Source organism: Jaculus jaculus, chromosome 8 (genome assembly GCF_020740685.1).
Source record: "Jaculus jaculus isolate mJacJac1 chromosome 8, mJacJac1.mat.Y.cur, whole genome shotgun sequence".
In the NCBI taxonomy this organism is placed as follows: Eukaryota; Metazoa; Chordata; class Mammalia; order Rodentia; family Dipodidae; genus Jaculus; species Jaculus jaculus.
This window is the reverse complement of record NC_059109.1, coordinates 80770792-80791716: the sequence shown is the minus strand read 5'-3', so window position 1 is coordinate 80791716 and position 20925 is coordinate 80770792. Positions and strand designations below refer to the sequence as shown.

The 20925-nt window shown below is 40.2% G+C and overlaps 1 non-coding gene across 1 annotated transcript; it reads left to right on the top strand.

Moving 5' to 3' along the window:
* The first annotated feature begins 15230 nt into the window (after positions 1-15230).
* On the top strand, positions 15231-15337 carry LOC123463052. The gene has a single exon (XR_006638664.1). It is a non-coding gene; the product is annotated as a U6 spliceosomal RNA (small nuclear RNA).
* The last annotated feature ends 5588 nt before the right edge of the window (positions 15338-20925 follow it).

Here is a 20925-nt window from a genome sequence, read left to right as displayed (position 1 = left end):
TAGAGCTGGTTTTGTCTTCAAATACTCCTTTAACCTGCTTTTGTCATGGAATGTCTTTATTTCTCCATCTATTTGAATGGATAACTTTGCAGGATAAAGTAACCTTGGTTGACAGTTGTTATCTTTCAGAACTTGGAATATATCACTCCAAGCCCTTCTGGCTTTAAAAGTTTGTGTTGAATAATCTGCTGTAATCCTGATGGGCTTGCTTTTGTAGGTAACTTGATTTTTCTCTCTAACTGCTTTCAATAATTTTTCTTTGGTTTGTGTGTTTGAAAGTTTGATTATAATATGGCGAGGGGAGGTTCTTTCTGGGTTTTGTCTGGCTGGGGTTCTAAAGGCTTCCTGTATCTGTATTGGCACCTCTTTCCCAATTTGGGGGAAATTTTCCTCTATGATTTTGTTGAAGATGCCTACTATGCCTCTGGAGTGGAGTTCTTCTCCTTCTACTATGCCCTGAATTCTTATATTGGATCTTTTCATAGTGTCCCGAATATCTTGAAATTCCCACTCATACTTTTCTATATGTTTGTCTTTCTCTTTGTTGGACTGCATTAGGTCTGCCACCTGGTCTTCTAGCTTAGATATTCTGTCCTCTCCCTCATCCATCCTACTGGTGAGATTTTCTACAGAGTTTTTTATTTCACTAACTGTGTTCTTCATTGCTAGTAATTCTGACTGGTTTTTCTTTATTATTTCTATTTCCCTATTTATGTCTTGTATTGCCTTCTTTATTTCATTAAATGGTGTCTTGCCTCTTCTTTGATTCCTTTGATTTCCTCTTTGATTTCCTCTTTGATTTCTTCCTTGATTGTTTTCATGTGTTCTTTGACCTCTTTGAACATATTTATAATTATTCTTTTGAACTCTTTCTCAGGCATTTCCTCTAACTCTTTCTCTCTGGAGGACATTTCTGATGCATTAATACTTTTAGGTGGATTTATATCATCTTGCTTTTTAGTGTTTCTTGTGTTATAATGTATATATTTTTGCATCTTGGATTAAGTTTATGCTTGGATTTTCTAGCTAGCTGTGTATTCTTAGCTGTATCAATTGATTTGATGTAATATATTTTCAGGGTAGGACCTTAAGATATTAGGTGTGGCTCTTAAGACTCTCAGAGTATCTACAAAGATGTTCTTAGGGGTTGAGATTCCCTGCTATAGGAGTATTCAAGCAGGCTGAGTGGAATAAAATACAGGTAGATTCTAAAATTTAACTAAACACTGTACACATTCAATCAAAAACAGCCCCCAGTATGTATGCAAGAATAGTTATTATAATGACCAGATCTTCTATCAACAAAGAGGTTTAGATTTCTGGTCTGTTGAGGGATCCAAGTCAGCTTGTGACCAAGTGAGACCCTTCCCTGGTGCAATCCCAGTTACCTTGGGTGATTTTGGTCTCAGTCAAGTTGCTGCCTGGGTCGTCGGGCTGCTGTTCTGATTTCTGGAGCTGGGCACTTGCTTTTCCTATGGGGCAAACCGAGCTGCTGCTGCTGCCTCTGCTGCTCCTATAGCTGCCACCACCGGAGCCACCACCGCTGCTGAAGCTGCCGCTGCCGTGTCCACCGCCGCTGCTCCCCCCGAAGCTGCTGCTGCGGGATCTGCCACCGCTGCCGCTCCTGGGTCCGCTGCTGCTGGGGCCGCTGGTACCGGTGCTGGAGCTGCTGAAGTTGCTGCCGAACTCTGCTCCTGCTTGGGTCCCGCTGTCAGCCCAAGTTGGCGTGGCCGGGTCCCGGGCCGCTGCTGTGTTCGCTGGAGCTGGGCTCAGGCGGTGGGAGAGGGGAGGGAGCCGCGGCTGCTCTGGTTGTCTCGCTGCTCCACGTGTTCTACTTCGCGGTCTTCTCCTCCCCTGCTCGCTGCCGCTCTCCCCTCACGTTTCCCGAGTTGCAGAGAGCGCAGTGTGAGGGGAAAATCCTGCACCTGGCTTTTCCTGCGGCTCGAGCTGGTCTGGCGGTTTTCTGCTGCGCCACGGCTGCGGCGTTTGGCCGAGCTGCCTGAGCCGCTGGAGCCGCTTATCCCGCCTGTGCAGGCTCTGGATGCTCTATAACTCTTCTACTTCCCCGCTGCTGCCTCAATTTCCTATACACCTCACTTTTTAGTAAAGGCGTGTATTTTGCTGAGTTTTTTTGGTCTTTTTCCCCCCTAGGCTGCTTTGGCGTGGTACCTATGCCACCATCTTAACCGGAAGTCCCCTTATTTTTTTTGTTCATTTTTATTTATTTATTTGAGAGCGACAGACAGAGAAAGAGGCAGATAGAGAGAGAGGGAGAGAGAATGAGTGCGCCAGGGCCTCCAGCCACTGCAAACGAACTCCAGACACATGCGCCCCCTTGTGCATCTGGCTAACGTGGGTCCTGGGGAATCAAACCTCAAACCAGGGTCCTTAGGCTTCACAGGCAATCGCTTAACCACTAAGCCATTTCTCCAGCCCTGGTATGTTGTAGTTTCATTGTCATTCAATTACAGAAATTTTACAATTTTTTCCATGACCTATTCATTGTTTAAAAGTGTTTTTTTCTTTTTTTCCTCCAGGAACTGGTGGAGTTCTTAATGTGTCTCTTGTTGTTAATTTCTAGCTTTAAAGCACTGTGATCTGACATGATGCAAGAAGTTAATCAATTTTCCTGACCTTATGAAGGCATGCTTTATGACCTAATATATGGTCTATTTTGGAGAAGGTTCCATGGGCTCCTGAGAAGAATGTGTAGTGTGTAGAGTTGGGGTGGAAATTTCTATAGATATTCTAAAGGTCTAGTTGATCTATGATGTTCTTGAGCTCTATTATTTCCCTGTTGATTTTCTGTTTGAATGATCTGTCTATTGATTATAATGGAGTATTGAACTCTCTGACTATGAAGGTGTTGGCATTTATTTCTGTTTTATTTTCAAGTAGATTTTGTTTTATTAACTAGGGAGCACCTGAGTTTGGTGTATATATGTTTATGATTGTGATCTGCTCATGTTAGATCATTCCCTTGATGAGTAAGAAGTGGCCTTCTTGTCCTTTTTGATTACTTTTGGTTTGAAGGCTATTTTTATCAGATATTAATATAGCAACACCTGCATTTCTCTTTTAATTGCATTTTCTTGGAATATAATTTTCTAACCTTTCACCCTGAGGAGGTGTCTATCTCTAGTGGTGAGGTGGGTTTCTTGAAGACAGCAGATAGGAGGGCCCAGTTTTTGATCCACGCTGATAAGTTGTATCTTTTGATTGGTGAGTTAAGACAACTGATATTTAAATTATAACTGTGAGGTTTGAATTAATTCCTGCCATGATGATGTGTTTTATGTGGGTTTGGTGCTTTCTTGTGTTTGGTACTATTTTGAACCTGGTCTATTTTTGTTATTGTGATCTTGTTGGCTCTTGAGATTGGTTATTTGACTGTTCTGTGTGGAGTAGTTCCTCAAGTATTCTCTGTAGGTTTAGCTTAGGTTCATATAATCATAGAGTTGACTTTTTTCATGGAAAGTTGTTTTTTTTTTTTTTTTTTTTTTTCACCATCTATTATGAGGGATGTTTTTGCTGGGTTGAGTAGCTTGTGTTGGAAGCCATAGTTTTTTAGACCTTGAAGTGTTCCATTTCAGGCCCTTCTGACTTTCAGGGTTTCCATTGAGAAATCTGATGTAATTCTGATGGGATTGCTTTTGTATGTTGTGAATGGTTTCTCTCTTTCTGCTTTTAATATTCTCTCTTTGTTTTCATTGTTAGGAGTTTTAACTATAATGTGTCTTGGAGTTTCTTCTTTGGTCCTGTCTGTTTCTAATTGTAATTCTGATTCTAATTCAAGTTCTGATTTTCTTGATGCTTCCTGGAATTCATTCTTGCATTTGATCAAGTCTTTATTAAGCTTAATCAACTGGTTGTTGAGATCTTTCATTTCTTGGCTCACCTTCAATTTAGTCATATCTCTTTGGAGGGTTCTATTGTTTTCTTCGATCAAGTTAGGCCTACTGTCATAATCAGAACACTGTAGGAGACCATTCTGTTCAATTTCATTGAAGCCATTTTTGGTTCTTTGATGGTTTTCTTCCAGCTCAGCAACATTTTTTTACAGCAACTTTTCTGATCAGGGTCTCATTGGTTGTTATGTTTTCATTTTGGGAATGAATTTCTGTTGATTTCTCTATGATTTCATTGGAGGCTTCCACTGTCAGACTAGGCATCCTTGGTGGAGATCTCTTTTGTTGGCTTTTTTGCATTGTTGTCTCCTCATTTTAGGAAGACTCTTTATTTTACTGAGGAGGAAGCAGTTTTTGTCCTTTGGCCATGCACCCTCTGATCAGGTGAACAGGGTTGTTGGTTCCCAGTGGCTAGTCAGGATACCAGAGCAAAAGGACTGATTCCACAGCTCACACAGGGACCAGATCTCTCTAAGCAAGGCACAGTGGGACCTACCAGGCCACCAGGGGACTGGGAGGAGCCAGGGAACAGGGATCTGTCCTACTCACTCCATATCTCCATACCCCCAACTCTCTTCTTGGCAGAAAAACTGTTGTCTTAGACAGAAAGCTCACCTTTGTTTTGGCATATAGTTTCATGAGTATTGAAAAGCACACATAACCACTTAATAGTCACTACAATTAAGATAGAGGACAGCTCAGACACCATAGGAGGTTTCCTTGGTGCTCTTTGATGCTAATTCCTCCTTCCATTTCCAGACCCTTGTCACCATGGATCTGTTTTATGTCTACCAAGTTTTGTATTTCAAAATAATCATATAATCTGCCCTTCATATTCTGCCATACTGGTACTTGGGTAATGGCCAGAAGGACCTTGATGTTAGAGTATGGGATGAATTCCTGCCACTTGATCCTGGGACCCTGGTTCCTGTGCACCATGTGAGTGGACCCTAGTTTATGTGGTCTGGGAATGCATGACACTTACTCCAGCTCTGGCACCTCTCACCATACCATGCAGGTGCCCCTCATGAGAGCAGAGACTACACCTCAACCCAAGTCAAGTGTGGTGGTGTGATTCAGGTGCTCCCCATAAACTTAGGGGTTCTGAATGCTAGGTTCCCAGCTGATGGAGATTTGGGAATTAATACCTCCTGGAGGCAGTGTATTGTTGGAGGTGGGTTTATGGGTGTTATAGCCAGCTCCCCCTTGCCAGTGTTTGGCACACTCTCCTGTTCCTGTTGTCCGCCTGATGTTGGCCAGGGGTTGATGTCCACCTTCTACTCATGCAATCACTTTCCCCCTGCCTTTGTGGAGCTTCCCCTTGAGTCTGTAAGCCAAAATAAACCCTTTTTATTTTTTCCTACAAGCTACTCTTAGTTGGGTGATTTCTACCAGCAATGTGAACCTGACTGCAACACCAAACTAAGATCACTTTAGCAACTCCACACATGAATCAAAACAACTCTCTCCACAACTGAACATCCAGCTAAGCTGGGGAAACGTGAAGTACCAATGTAAATGCTCATTCAACCCAGGTGTGCCAGAAAGAGTCAACCAATTAATTCCACATGTACAAGTCCCATTGCAGAAAGACAAATAACATGCAAAGCCAACACATGTCTCCTTTGAACACTACCAGTCACATAGTAATGGTCACAAATGATAGCAACTTAGATAAAATTCAAAAGAATTTGAAAGAATAAGTATATTCAGAGAATTCAATGAGGACATGAATAACAGCTGAATGAATAAGAAAGTAAACTCAGAATATAAAAATAGAATTAAATAAAGAGTCAGTAGGAAAACCAAATTGAAATCAATTTAGAAATGAAAAATTAAATAAGTCAGATAACAAGCTCTGTGGAAAGCCTTACCAATATAATGGACTGTGGGGATGGGAGGAGGCAGACAGAATATCAGGGCTTATGGACAAAGTAGAGGAACTGAACCATTCTAAGACAATAGTTGTTTTTGGCTTTGCTTGTTTGTTTTGCTTTTGAGGCAGGGGCTTACTCTAGCCAAGTATGTCATCTACTTTCTCATTACTGGGACAAAATGCCAACATAAATTAATTTAGAGGAGCAAGGGTTTATTTCAGCTTATAGTTCCAGGTTACAGTCCATCATAGCCAAATGAGTTGGTTACATCCAATCGAATACTGTGAGGAAGCAATGAATAGTAATGAATGCTCTACTCAGCCAGCTCTCTCCTTTTTGGATAGCCCAGGAACCCAGCCCACAAGATGGTGTCACTCACAGTTTAGATTAAGCCCCTACATCAACTAATCTATCTATAAAATTCCTCACAGACATGACCGGAGCTTTGCATTCACGGTGATTTTAAATCCTGTTAAGTTGACAACCAGAGATTAATCATCACACCCAGGCTGACCTGGAACTCATTCTGTCACCTAAGCTGGCCTTAATTCATGGTGATCCTCTTATCTGAGTGCTGTGATTATAGATAATTATAAGTGATTGTATATATGAGCCACCATGCCCTGCTTAATGATAATTTTTTTAATGAATGAATGGGAGATGGAGATAAGAAAGATAAGAGATAAAAATTTTACCAAGAAATATTGTTTACATGATTTATCAATAAATTTTTTTGAAAAGAAAAAGATATATGATTGGAACATATGAGATGTTTGGGATGTCATGAAAAGACCAAATATATGAAATAAGGGCATACAAGAAGGAGAGGAATCCCATGGCAATAAAGTTATGGAAGAAAATTTGCCATTCATCTGTATGTCACAGAGGCATACATAACACCAAACAGACAGGCTTAGAAAAGTAAGTCCCAAGGTCATGTTGTAGTCAAAACATTAAATGTACAGAACAAAGAAAGTATATTGAAAGCTACAACAAAGAAGAATCAAGTCACAAAAAAAGAGTAGACCCATCCAAATAATAGCTAATCAATAGAAACTAAAATCCAGAAGGGTTTCAAAGAAGTAACTCAAGTTCTGAAAAAAAATTATAGCTGTCAAAGGCTAGACCCTATGATCTACCCACATGTAACTGCAGATCTAAATTAAAAACTTTAAAAAAATCCTGAATATATTGAGGGTCATCATTCAAACTACAAGTTCCTTGAAAACAACAACTAGGACTGAGGCTCACTGTTTAAAGGTGCTTGATTACAAAGCTTGCTGGCCTGTGTTAAATTCCCTAGCACCCATGATAAGCCATTTGCAATAGTGGCACAAGCATCTGGTGTATGTTTGCAGTGGCAAGAAACTCTGGTGTATGCTCCTCCCTGACACACACATGCACATGCAAATAAATAAGTAAAAATAATTTTTGAGCTGGGCATGGTCATGCACACTTTTATTTTCCAGGTTAAGGTGGTTAGCTAGACAAGTTGAATCCCAGATTCTGGGCTCAAGTGACATGAAGAAGGTGGTCAAGGGAGACACCTGACGTTAATCTCTGGCTTACACACACACACACACACACACAGAGAGAGAGAGAGAGAGAGAGAGAGAGAGAGAGAGAGAGAGAGAGAGAATATCATTCACCATAACCAAGTTGTCATTGTACCAGAAACTTAGGGATTGTTCAACATGCATAAATCAACAAATGTAATTCATCACATAAAAAGTCTCAAGAACAGAAATCACACAATCAACTCAGGAATTGTAACTTCTGAGAAGGATCCACATCACTTTATGATAAAAATCGAAACAGTTCTGCCAGGCATAGTGGCACCAGCCTTTAACCCAACACTCAGAAAGCAGAGGTAGGAGGACCACGGTGAGTTCAAGGCCAGCTTGAGACTACATAGTTAATTACAGGTTAGCCTGGTCTAGAGTGAGACCCTACCTCAAAAAACCAAATCAGACTTCCAGTTAAGATGGCGTTGTAGGTACCACGCCAAAGCAGCCTGGGGGGGAAAAAAGACCAAAAAAACTCAGCAAAATCCACACTTTTACTAAAAAGTGAGGTGTATAGGAAAATGAAGCAGCAGCGGAGAAGTAGAAGAGATCCAGAGAATCCAGAGCCTGCACAGGCCAGCAAAAGCGGCAACGGCAGCTCCGCCAACCACGGCGGTGGTGGGGTGCACAAGAAAGCTGCCAGGCTTGGCTCCAGCCGCAGGAAAAGCCAGGTGCGGGAGCTTCCACTCATACTGGTGCTCTCTGCAACTCAGGAAACATGAAGGGAGAGCGGCAGTGAGCAATGGAGGAGCAGACCACGAGGTAGAAGAACATGTGGAGCAGCGAGAGAACAAGAGCAGCTGTGGCTCCCTCCCCTCCCCCACTGCCTGAGCCCAGCTCCGGGGAACAGAACAGTGGTCTGGGACATGCCACGCCAACTTGAGCCGACAGCGGGACCCAAGCAGGAGTAGAGTTCGGCAGCAACATCAGCAGCTCCAGAACCGGTACCAGCGGCCCCAACAGCAGCGGACCCAGGAGCAGAAACAACAGCAGACCCAGTAGCAGCAGCTTCAGCAACAGCAGTGGCTCCAGAAGTGGCAGCTACAGCAGCAGCAGAAGCAGAGGCAACAGCAGCAGTGGGCCTAGCAGCAGCAGCTTGAGCTGCTGACAGACCCAGCAAAGGCAGCTTTCACAGCAGCAGTTCCAGCAGCAGGGGTGCTGATCTGCATGGCCACAGTTGCCAGGCTTGGCTTAGCCATGCAGGAAAAGCCAGTGCCCAGCTCCAGAAATCAGAACAGCAGCCCGACGACCCAGGCAGCAACTTGACTGAGACCAAAATCATCCAAGGTAACCGGGTTTGCACCAGGGAAGGGTCTCACTTGGTCACAAGCTGACTGGAATCCCTCAACAGACCAGAAATCTTAACCTCTATGTTGATAGAGGATCTGGTTGTTATAATAACTACTCTGGCATACATACTTGGGGTTGTTTTAGACTGAATGGGTACATTGTTTAGTTAAATTTTAGAATCTACCTGTGTTTTATTCCACTCAGCCTATTTGAATACTCCCATAGCAGGGAAACTCAACCCCTAGGAGCACCTTTGTAGATACTCTCAGAGTCTTAAGAGCCACATCTAACACCTTAAGCTCCTACCCTGAAAATATATAACATCAAATCAATTGATACAGCTAAGAATACCCAGCTAGCTAGAAAATCCAAGCATTAACTTAATCCAAGATGCAAAAAGATATACATTATAACACAAGAAACACTAAAAAGCAAGACAATATAAATCCACCTAAAAGTATTAAAGCATCAGAAATGACCTCGACTGAGAACGAGTTAGAGGAAATGCCTGAGAAAGATTTCAAAAGAATGATTATAAATATGTTCAAAGAAGTCAAAGAACAAATCAAAGGAATCAAAGAAGAAATCAAAGAGGAAATCAAAGGAACAAAAGAGGAAATCAAAGAAGATGCAGGACACCAATTTAATGAAATAAAGAAGGCAATACAAGACATAAATAAGGAAATAGAAATAATAAAGAAAAACCAGTCAGAATTACTAGCAATGAAGAACACAGTTAATGAAATAAAAAAACTCTGTAGAAAATCTCACCAGTAGAATGGATGAAGGAGAGGACAGAATATCTAAGCTAGAAGACCAGGTGGCAGACCTAATACAGGCCAACAAAGAAAAAGACAAACTTATAGAAAAGTATGAGTGGGAATTTCAAGATATTCAGGACACCATGAAATATCAAATATTAGAATTCAGGGCATAGTAGAAGGAGAAGAATTTCACTCAAAAGGCATAGTAGGTGTCTTCAACAAAATCATAGAAGAAAATTTCCCCCAAATTGGGAAAGAGGTGCCAATACAGATACAGGAAGCCTTTAGAACCCCAGTCAGACAAAACCCAGAAAGAACCTCCCCTCGCCATATTATAATCAAACTTGCAAACACACACACCAAAGAAAAACATATTGAAAGCGCTTAGAGAGAAAAATCAAGTTACCTACAAAAGTAAGCCCATCAGGATTACAGCAGATTGTTCAACACAAACTTTTAAAGCCAGAAGGGCGTGGGGTGATATATTCCAAGTTCTGAAAGATAACAACTGTTCACCAAGGTTACTTTATCCTGCAAAGTTATCCATTCAAATAGATGGAGAAATAAGGACATTCCATGACAAAAGCAGGTTAAAGGAGTATTTGAAGACAAAACCATCTCTACAGAAAATACTTGATAGAATCCTCCATGCTGAAGAAAAGGAAAAGCACACATATAAGGAACCTAGAAAAAACAAGCAATACTCAAATACTAGTTAATAGAAGAGAGCACAGGTAGAACCAGAACCACACACACAGAAAAAGGCAAACATAAATACAAACCTTTCAATAATATCTCTTAATACCAACGGCGTCAATGCCCCAATGAAAAGACATAGATTTGCAGACTGGGTTAAAAAGCAGGATCCTACAATTTGTTGTCTCCAAGAAACTCACCTTTCTACAAAGGATAGACATTATCTTAGGGTGAAAGGTTGGAAGACGGTGTTTCAAGCAAATGGGCCTAGAAAACAAGCAGGGGTTGCTATCCTAATATCGGACAGGATAGACTTTAGTCCAACATTACTCAAGAAAGATAAGGAAGGTCACTTCATATTGATTAAGGGCACACTCCAACAGGAGGACATTACAGTCCTAAACATATATGCACCTAACATGGGGGCTCCCAAATTCGTCAAACAAACACTATTAGAACTAAGGTCACAACACCAAACACAGTGGTGGTTGGTGACTTTAACACCCCACTCTCATCAATTGACAGGTCATCCCGGGAAAAAATAAACAGAGAGGCATCTGGACTAAATGAGGTCATAGAAGGAATGGACTTAACAGATATATATATATACAGGACATTTCATCCAAAGGCTGCAGAATATACATTCTTTTCAGCAGCACATGGAACATTCTCTAAAATAGACCATATATTAGGACATAAAGCAAATCTTAACAAATTCAGGAAAATTGAAATAATTCCTTGCATTCTATCTGACCACAATGGAATTTAACTACAAATCAGTAGCAAGAAAGGCTATAGAGCATACACAAAATCATGGAAACTAAACAATACACTACTAAATGATGAATGGGTCAATGAAGAAATCAAGAAGGAAATCAAAAAATTTATAGAGTCAAATGATAATGAGAACACAACATACCAAAATCTCTGGGACACAATGAAGGCAGTTCTAATAGGTAAATTTATAGCCTTAAGTGCCTATATTAAGAAATTAGAAAGGTCGCAAGTAAACGACCTAATGCTTCGCCTTAAAGCCTTGGAAAAAGAAGAACAAGGCAAACCAAAAATCAGTAGGCGGGAAGAAATAATAAAGATTAAGGCAGAAATTAATGAAATAGAAACAAAAAGAACAATCCAAAGAATTAATGAAACAAAGAGTTGGTTCTTTGAAAGGATAAACAAGATTGATAAACCCTTAGCAAATCTGACCAAAAGAAAGAGAGAAGAGACACAAATTAATAAAATCAGAGATGAACAAGGTAACATCACAACAGATTCCAGAGAATTCAAAAAATTATAGGGACATACTATAAAAGCATATACTCCACAAAGTATGAAAATCTGAAAGAAATGGATGATTTCCTTGATCTATATGACCTACCTAAATTAAATCAAAATGAGATTAATCACTTAAATAGACCTATAACAAACATGGAGATCCGAACAGTTATCAATAATCTCCCAACTAAAAATAATCCACGCCCAGATGGATTCACTGCTGAATTTTACCAAACCTTCAATGAAGAGCTAACACCATTGCTTCTTAAGCTTTTCCTGGAAATAGAAAAAGAAGGAATTCTACCAAACTCCTTCTATGAGGCCAGCATCACCCTGATACCAAAACCAGGCAAAGATAGAACAAAAAAAGAAAATTACAGACCTATCTCCCTTATGAACATAGATGCAAAAATTCTAAACAAAATATTGGCAATCAGAATACAAGAGTATATCAAAAAGATCTTTCACCCTGACCAAGTAGGCTTTATCCCAGAGATGCAGGGATAGTTCAACATACGCAAAACTATAAATGTAATACATTACATAAACGGGTTGAAGGACAAAAATCACATGATCATCTCATTAGACGCAAAGAAAGCATTTGATAAAATCCAACATCCCTTCTTGATAAAAGTCCTACAGAGACTGGGAATAGAAGGAACATATCTCAATATAATAAAGGCTATTTATGATAAGCCTACATCCAACATATTACTAAATGGGGAAAAACTGGAAGCTTTTCCACTAAAATCAGGAACAAGGCAAGGGTGTCCACTGTCCCCACTTTTATTTACTATAGTTTTGGAAGTCTTAGCCATAGCAATAAGGCAAGAGACACACATAAAAGGGATACAAATTGGAAAGGAAGAGATCAAGTTATCATTATTTGCAGATGACATGATTCTATACATAAAGGACCCTAAAGAGTCTACTAGCAAACTCTTAGAGCTGATCAACACCTGCAGCAGGGCTGGAGAGATTGCTTAGTGGTTAAGTGCTTGCCTGTGAAGCCTAAGGACCCCGGTTCGAGGCTCGGTTCCCCAGGTCCCACATTAGCCAGATGCACAAGGGGGCGCACGCATCTGGAGTTTGTTTGCAGTGGCTGGAAGCCCTGGCACGCCCATTCTCTCTCTCTCCCTCTATCTGTCTTTCTCTCTGTGTCTGTTGTTCTCAAATAAATAAATAAATAAAATTTAAAAAAAAAACCTACAGCAATGTAGCAGGATACAAAGTAAACACAGAAATCAGTAGCCTTCATATATGCTAACAACAAACACACAGAGGATGAAATCAGAGAATCACTCCCGTTCACAATTGCATCAAAAAAAATAAAGTACCTTGGAGTAAAACTAACCAAGGAAGTAAAGAATCTCTACAATGAGAACTTTAAAACACTCAAGCGAGAAATTGCAGAAGACACTAGAACGCGGAGAAACATCCCTTGCTCCTGGATTGGAAGCATCAATATTGTGAAAATGGCAATCTTACCTAAAGCAATCTACACATTTAATGCAATCCCTATCAAAATTCCAAAGGCTTTCTTCATGGAAATAGAAAAAACAATCCAAAAATTCATTTGGAATCACAAAAAACCTCGAATATCTAAAATAATACTGAGCAACAAAAAAGAGGCTGGTGGTATCACAATACCTGATTTTAACCTATACTACAGGGCCATAGTAACAAAAACAGCTTGGTACTGGCACAAAAACAGACATGTAGATCAGTGGAACAGAATAGAGGACCCCGATGTAAGCCCAAGTAGCTATAGCCACCTGATATTCGATAAAAATGCCAAAAATACTCATTGGAGAATAGACAGCCTCTTCAGCAAATAGTGTTTTGAAAACTGGATATATATCTGCAGAAGGATGAAAATAGATTCTTCTCTCTCGCCATGCACAAGAATTAAGTCCAAATGGATTAAAGACCTTAACATCAGACCTGAAACTCTGAAACTGCTAAAGGAAAAAGTAGGGGAAACCCTTCAACATATTGGTCTTGGCAAAGACTTTCTGAATACAACCCCAATTGCTCAGGCAATAAAACCACAGATTAACCACTGGGACCTCATGAAATTACAAAGATTTTGCACTGCAAAGGACACAGTGAAAAAAGCAAAGAGGCAACCTATAGAATGGTGAAAAAATCTTCACCAGCTATATATCTGTTAGAGGATTAGTATCTAGGATATACAAAGAACTCAAAAAGTTAAATAATAAGGAATCTTACCAGCCAATCAAAAAATGGGCTATGGAGCTAAATAGAGCATTCTCAAAGGAAGAAGTACAAATGGCATATAAGCATCTTAAAAAATGTTCTACGTCACTAGTCATCAGGGAAATGCAGATTAAAACTACATTGAGATTCCATCTCACTCCTGTCAGATTGGCCACCATCATGAAAACAAATGATCATAAATGTTGGCGGGGATGTGGAAAAAAAGGAACCCTTCTCCACTGCTGGTGGGAATGCAATCTGGTCCAGCCATTGTGGAAAACAGTGTGGAGGTTCCTAAAACAGCTAAAGATTGTTCTACCATATGACCCAGCTATAGCACTCCTAGGCATATATCCAAAGAACTCATCTCATTTCCTTAGAAGTACATGCTCAACCATGTTTTATTGCTGCTCAATTTATAATAGCTGGGCAATGGAACCAGCCTAGATGTCCCTCAACTGATGAGTGGATAATGAAGATGTGGCACATTTATACAATGGAGTTCTACTCAGCGGTAAAGAAAAATGAAGTTATGAAATTTGCAGAAAAATGGATGGACCTGGAAAGGATTATACTAAGTGAGGTTACCCAGGCTCAGAAAGCCAAGTGCCACATGTTCTCTCTCATATGTGGATCCTAGCTACAGATGATTGGGCTTCTGCGTGAGAAGGAAAATACTTAGTAGCAGAGGCCAGTAAGGTAAAAAGGAGACATAAAGGGTAGAGAAAGGAAGGGAGGATACTTAATAAGTTGATATTGTATATATGTAATTACAATGATTGTAATGGGGAGGTAATATGATGGAGAATGGAATTTCAAATGTGAAAGTGTGAGGGTGGGGAGGGAGGTAATTACCATGGGATATATTTTATAATCATGGAAAATGTTAATAACAATTAAAAAAAAAACAAATCAGAAGAAAGATAGCCTAAGGAAAGAGGGAACACATCAAGATAATAAAAGGTATATATAACAAACTGATAGGCAACATCATGCCACATGGAGAAAACTAGAACCGTTCTCACTAAGAGGAACAAAGCAAGAGAGTTTATCCCCTCTCCTACTCAATATAATGCTCAACATCTTAACTACAGCAATAACACAAGAGAAGGATATAAAAGAGGTATGAATAGAAAAAGAAAAAATCAAAATATCTTTATTTGCAGATAATATGATTCTATATACATGAGATCCTAAAAACACCCTCAAAAAACTCCTAGAGCTAATAAACACTTTTAGGGAAGTGGTAAAATGCAAATTAATATATAAAAATAAATAGCCTTCCTGTATATCAATGTCAAACATACTAAAAAAAGAAATCATGGAAACAGTACAAAGCCTCAACAAATACATTGGAACATACCTAACCAAGGAGGTAAAAGACCCTACAATAACAACTTTAAAACACTGAAGAAAGAAATTGAAGACACTAAAATATAGAAAGATCTATGCATGAATCACAAAAAGCAATATCATTAAATAGCTGTTTTGCCAAAACCAATTTAAAGATTCAATGCAATCTTCATTCAAATTCAAATGCTATTCTTAACAAAAATAGAAAAAGAAATCATAAGATTCATGTGGAAGCACAAAAACCTTATGTAGAACAATGAAATAGAATAGGAGACTCCAGTACTCACTTTGGCAGCACATATACTAAAATTGGAATGATACAGAGAAGATTAGCATGACCCCTGCACAAGGATGACACGCTAATTTATGAAGCATTCCATATTTTTAATCGCCACATAGTCTCACTCATCTACAGCACCTAACCTGAATCTACCCAAGATGCCTTACATACCCAGCAAGCATCTCATGGACTAGACAATAGGATGGGTGGGAGGGAGGAGAGGGCAATGAAAGGGGTGGGAAACACAAATCTAGACCCAAATGGCAATGGTATCATAAAATTCTACATCCTAAAAGGCAGACCAAATGGCTGAACCTTCACCAGGCCCTTAGAGGGAACACCTGAGCCATAAGATACTGGAGAGGGTATGATGAAGACTGACCTTAATCTTCTACAGCTTCTCTTTCTCCTTCTCTCTCTCTCTCTCTCTCCTTCACTCTCTCTCTCTAACTGTTTAATATTAGTTATCTTTTTCTTCCTTTACTTAGTGGGCACTGACCTGTAACTCTCAGTCCCAGCATGTGACAATCATCCACAGTGAGCTTTTGATCAGAGAGACCTACAAGGTTTCCTAAAGGAAAGACAGAATTCTGTCAGAGTACTTGATGACCTACCAAAGGTTAGTGGTAAAACCCTACTGCTGAAGACACCTTATGTGGTTGACACGTAAAATGGAATGGCATGGCTGGAAGCTGGAAGAGAGTCAGTCCCCAGACAGTCAGCGTGTCCAGTGCCAGAAGGTGCTACATGGGCGACTGGGGGAAAATGACCAGTATCTGTCCAAGTAACTCATGGTCTAACCTACTCAGCAGCAAATAACCTGTCATGATGCTCACACAAGTGCAATAGTGACACACAGCCATGGTGGGAAACCAACTGCTCTTGATTTGGCTAACTGATCCCCTCAATGCTACAGTACCCATAGCTGGATCTGGGAAACAAATCAGAAACATATCCAAATATAAGCCCACTCTCCATTAACAAGCTACCATCAATCGTGGGCTACAAGAGGGCCTATACCTATTAAATTCTCTATAAAAAAGTAAGGGTTATCTCATTTGTCTGGTGCTAACTTACTCTCCATTGGAGAATCTGCTTCTATCTTTCAGATGTATATCCTAAGGAGAGAGCCACCCCATCATACCTCAAAAGGGTCCCAGCTGAAACTAAGAATGATTGGTGAAACAAGCAAGGGTGCTATTTTCTTGGTGAATCAGATACCAGCACAAGGGGAAAGGAGATCAACACAGAGAAAAATCAACTCCTACCAAATCAGATATCCAGAGACCCAGAGGCCCCCAACACCTCATCACTGAAGCAGACCAAAAATGAATCCAACATGGCTCAGGGAAATTTTGCAGAAGAGGGGGCAGAAAGAATGTCAGAGCCACATGTTAGGTCATGATATGCAGAGACATTTATCCTACCCATAACTGTGGGCTAACTCCAGAATGCATGACCCATATACCTCAACAAGAAGGAGCCATGGGGGGCTGGAGTGATGGCTTAGTGGTTAAGCGCTTGCCTGTGAGGCCTAAGGACCCCGGTTCGAGGCTCGGTTCCCCAGGTCCCACGTTAGCCAGATGCACAAGGGGGCGCACGCGTCTGGAGTTCGTTTGCAGAGGCTGGAAGCCCTGGCGCGCCCATTCTCTCTCTCTCCCTCTATCTGTCTTTCTCTCTGTGTCTGTCGCTCTCAAATAAATAAATAAAAAATTTAAAAAAACTCAAAAAAGAAAAAAAAAAGAAGGAACCATGGGGAAGGGGTAGGACATGAATAATCCTAACAATGGTACCAAATTGACTCTATTCTCTGAGTACAAAACTAATTAATAAAAGAAAAACAAATATATAAAAATAAAAAAGAATAGGAGACTCCAATATAAGTCCATGCTACTATAGCCACCTTGACAAAGACACCAAAAATGCAGAGTAGAAAACAGCATCTTTAGCAAATGATATTGGGAAATGGTATGTCCACATATAGAAAAATTAATGTAGATCGATATCTCTCATATTTCACAAAAAAAACAACTCAAATAGATTAAGGAGCTCAGTGTAAAACCTGAAATTCTGGAACTGTTAGACAAAAAAGTAAGGAGTAACTACAAAATATAGGCATAGGTAAGGACTTTAAATAGAAATGGGGCCACTCAGGAAATATGACTAAAAATAACAAATGAGACTTCATGAAATTAAAAAGACTCTTTACAGCAAAGGAAACCAGAACTGGGTGATGAGCCAGCCTACAAAATGGGTGAAAATCTGCTAGCTATACATGTGACAGAGGATTAATATCTAGAATACACAAAGAACTAAAAAACTAAAAGCAGGAAGAAAATTAAAACTAAAATGAAACTGAATAGCATTCTCAAAAGAATAAAAAAATACAAATGGTGTGAGTTTGAGACCAGCCTAGGGCTACAGAATGAGTTCTAGATTAGCCTAAGCTACAGTGAGACCCTATCTCAAAAAAAAAAAAAAAAAAAAAACCAAACAAACAAACAAACAAAAAAAACAGGCTGGAGAGACGGCTTAGCTTAGCAGTTAAGGCTTTGCCTGCAAAGCCAAAGGACCCAGGTTCAACTCCCCAAGGCCATGTAAGCCAGATGCACAGGGGGTGCATACATCTGGAGTTTGTTTGCAGCAGCTGGAGGCCCTAGCCTGCCCATTCTCTCTCTTTCTCCCTGCCTATTTCTGGATATCTCTTTCAAATAAATAAATAAAAATAAAATATTAAAAAACCACAAGTATCTAATAAATATTTTTTAAATTTTTTTAAATTTTATTTATTTATTTATTTATTTGAGAGCGACAGACACAGAGAGAAAGACAGATAGAGAGAGAGAGAGAGAATGGGTGCGCCAGGGCCTCCAGCCTCTGCAAATTAACTCCAGACGCGTGCGCCCCCTTGTGCATCTGGCTAACGTGGGACCTGGGGAACCGAGCCTCGAACCAGGGTCCTTAGGCTTCACAGGCAAGCGCTTAACCGCTAAGCCATCTCTCCAGCCCTCTAATAAATATTTTTAAAATGTTTAATATCTTAGTTACTAGGGAAATTCAAAGTAAAACTACTTTGAGTGTTGGAGAGATTGCTCTGTGATTAAAGGTGCTTGCTTGCAAAGCCTGATGGGCCAGGTTTCATTCACCAATACCCATGTAAAACCAGATACATAAACTGGTGCATACATCTGGAGTTTATCGTTTGAAGTGGCAAAAGATCCTGGCTCCTTCCTTCTCTCTTCTTGCAAATTAATAAATTTAAAAAAATAAAATAAAATTACTTTGAGATTCCATTTCACCCCAGTCAGAATGGCTATCAACAAAACAAATGACAACAAATGTTGACAAGGGTATGGGGAGAAAGGGGAACCCTGATTCAATATTGATGGGAGTGTACACTGATCTAGCTGCTATGAAAATCTGTGGAGGTTCCTCAAAAATCCAATAAACAAAAGTACCTTACAACCAGCTATACCACTTCTAGGAATCCATCTGAATATCATACTCCAGAGATACCTGTGCATCTCTTTCACTGCTGCTGCATTTACAGTAGCAAGAAAATGGAGCCAGCCTAGATGCCCATCAAGTGATGAATGGATAATGAAATTTTATTTTGCCCTAAATAAAAATGAAATATTGAACTTTAGGAAAATGGGTCAGGTCCTGCTTAAAGGGTGAATAAAGCACCTGGACTGTCATTCAGTGAATAGCTGAGGGACCTGGGAGGTGAGAAGCAGGTTCTCTCAGCAAAGGTGAGCATGCAGAAGAGATCAGTCTTGTTTTCTCTCTCCCACCTCCATAATCATGTGGTAGAGATACTTCTAATGATACCCACTTCATGAGGTTATTTCCCTGTGTGAAAGGTTTTCATGTTGGACAGACTGAAGTCCAAACCCTGTGAAATGGATAAAATTCAAGGTCACACAGGGCAGTGTATGAAGATAATGGTCATACCACAGTCAGTGGTTAAGATCATGGACCTTAAGCCAGGCATGGTGGCGCATGCCTTTAATCCTAGCACATGGGAAGCAGAGGTAGGAGGATCACCATGAGTTCGAGGCTACTCTGAGACTACATAGTGAATTCCAGGTCAGCTTGAGCTAGAGAGAGACCCTACCTCAAAAAAACAAAAAACAAAAAAAAACAAAAAAAAAGAAAGAAAGAAAGGAAAGGAAAAAAAAAAAGAAAAGAAAAGAAAAAAGAAAAAGATCATAGACCTTGGGGTCAGGGAGATATAGGTTCAAGTCTTGGCTTCCCCATTTATTAGCTGAGTCACCAGGTAAGGATCAGAGTCTCTCAGATGCTCAAAATCCTCATGTGGAAACTGGGCTGGGCAGCCACTACTCTGGCACACTTGAGAGGACTAGATGAGACAGTACAAATAAAAGTACTTAGCATGATGCCTACCTCAGTATTCATCATGATTAATGTATTTTTGTTTATTTTTATTTATTTGTTTGAGAGAGAGAGAATGGGCACAGCAGGGTCCAGGTCTCCAGCCAGTAAACAAACTCCAGATGCATGCACCACTTTGTGCATCTGGCTTATGTGGGTCCTGGGGAATCCAGCCTTGAGCTGTGGTCCTTAGGCTTCACATGCAAGCACTTAACAGCTAAGCCATATCTCCAGCCCATGATTAATATTTTTATCCATTATTCTAAACTTGACATTCAAGATTCCTTGGGATTTGATCTTGTAGGTCCAGTTTGGCCTTTATCTCTGCCCATTCTCTCTCTCTCTTCCATTGCTCCCTCCTTCACTCTGCAACAGGGTCTTTCTATGCAGCCTATGCAGGCTGGTCTTGGACTTGTGATCCTCTTGCCTCACTCTCCTCAGTGCTATTGCAATTGTTCACTCCTGCCCCAGAAACCCTTCCTTCTCTGGGGCTTTAAGACACAGCTTGGGTGTCTTTTCCCAGGGAAGCATTCCTTAGTCCAAGTTGGTTTTATGAGCTAAAGAGGAAGGTGAATGAAAGAAGTCTGATACAGAGGTGATGAGCAAGCAGTTTTGGTTTTGTGCAGTCTTTCAATCCTGTGTAACCTGAAGACCAGCATCTTTAATGGATATGAGAGGAATGATGTGGAGATTTCTGTGAGGATTTTAGGAGATGATGTCTATAAAGGTCTTAGTACTGGCTCTGGCATACTAAATTATAGTAGTAGTTAGTAGTTGTCTTAACATAAGGTAACTAGGCTCTTCAATGTCCAACTACATTTCATTGCTTCTTCATCCCCATCCACCTTGGGTGACTGTCATCTAATGGGTGGATTCTATTTTATGAGCCTTTAAGTATAAAGAAATTCTGTAACTGGCTATCTCCCTACCATTTACCCATCCTCACAACATCCATCCATCTCTCAATTATCCATTCACCTACAATTCACCCATCTACCATTTACTATATACATCTTTGTATCTGCTATTCATCTATTCATTCATCTACCTACCAACTCACCTGCCCATTTATTTACTATTTATTCATTTCTCCACTATCTATCTACCATATACCATCTATCCATCCTTCCTCTCTCTCCACTCACTGTTTCAGAACTCGTCATGGTTTAGAGATAAATCAATGAAGAGAATGGAATATCATGGGAAGATAAGGCCATCTTTGATATCAGGCAGACTTGGATTCTAGATCAGGCCACCACTATGACCCTAACATTACTTTGCAGTGAGAAGTTGGTAAGA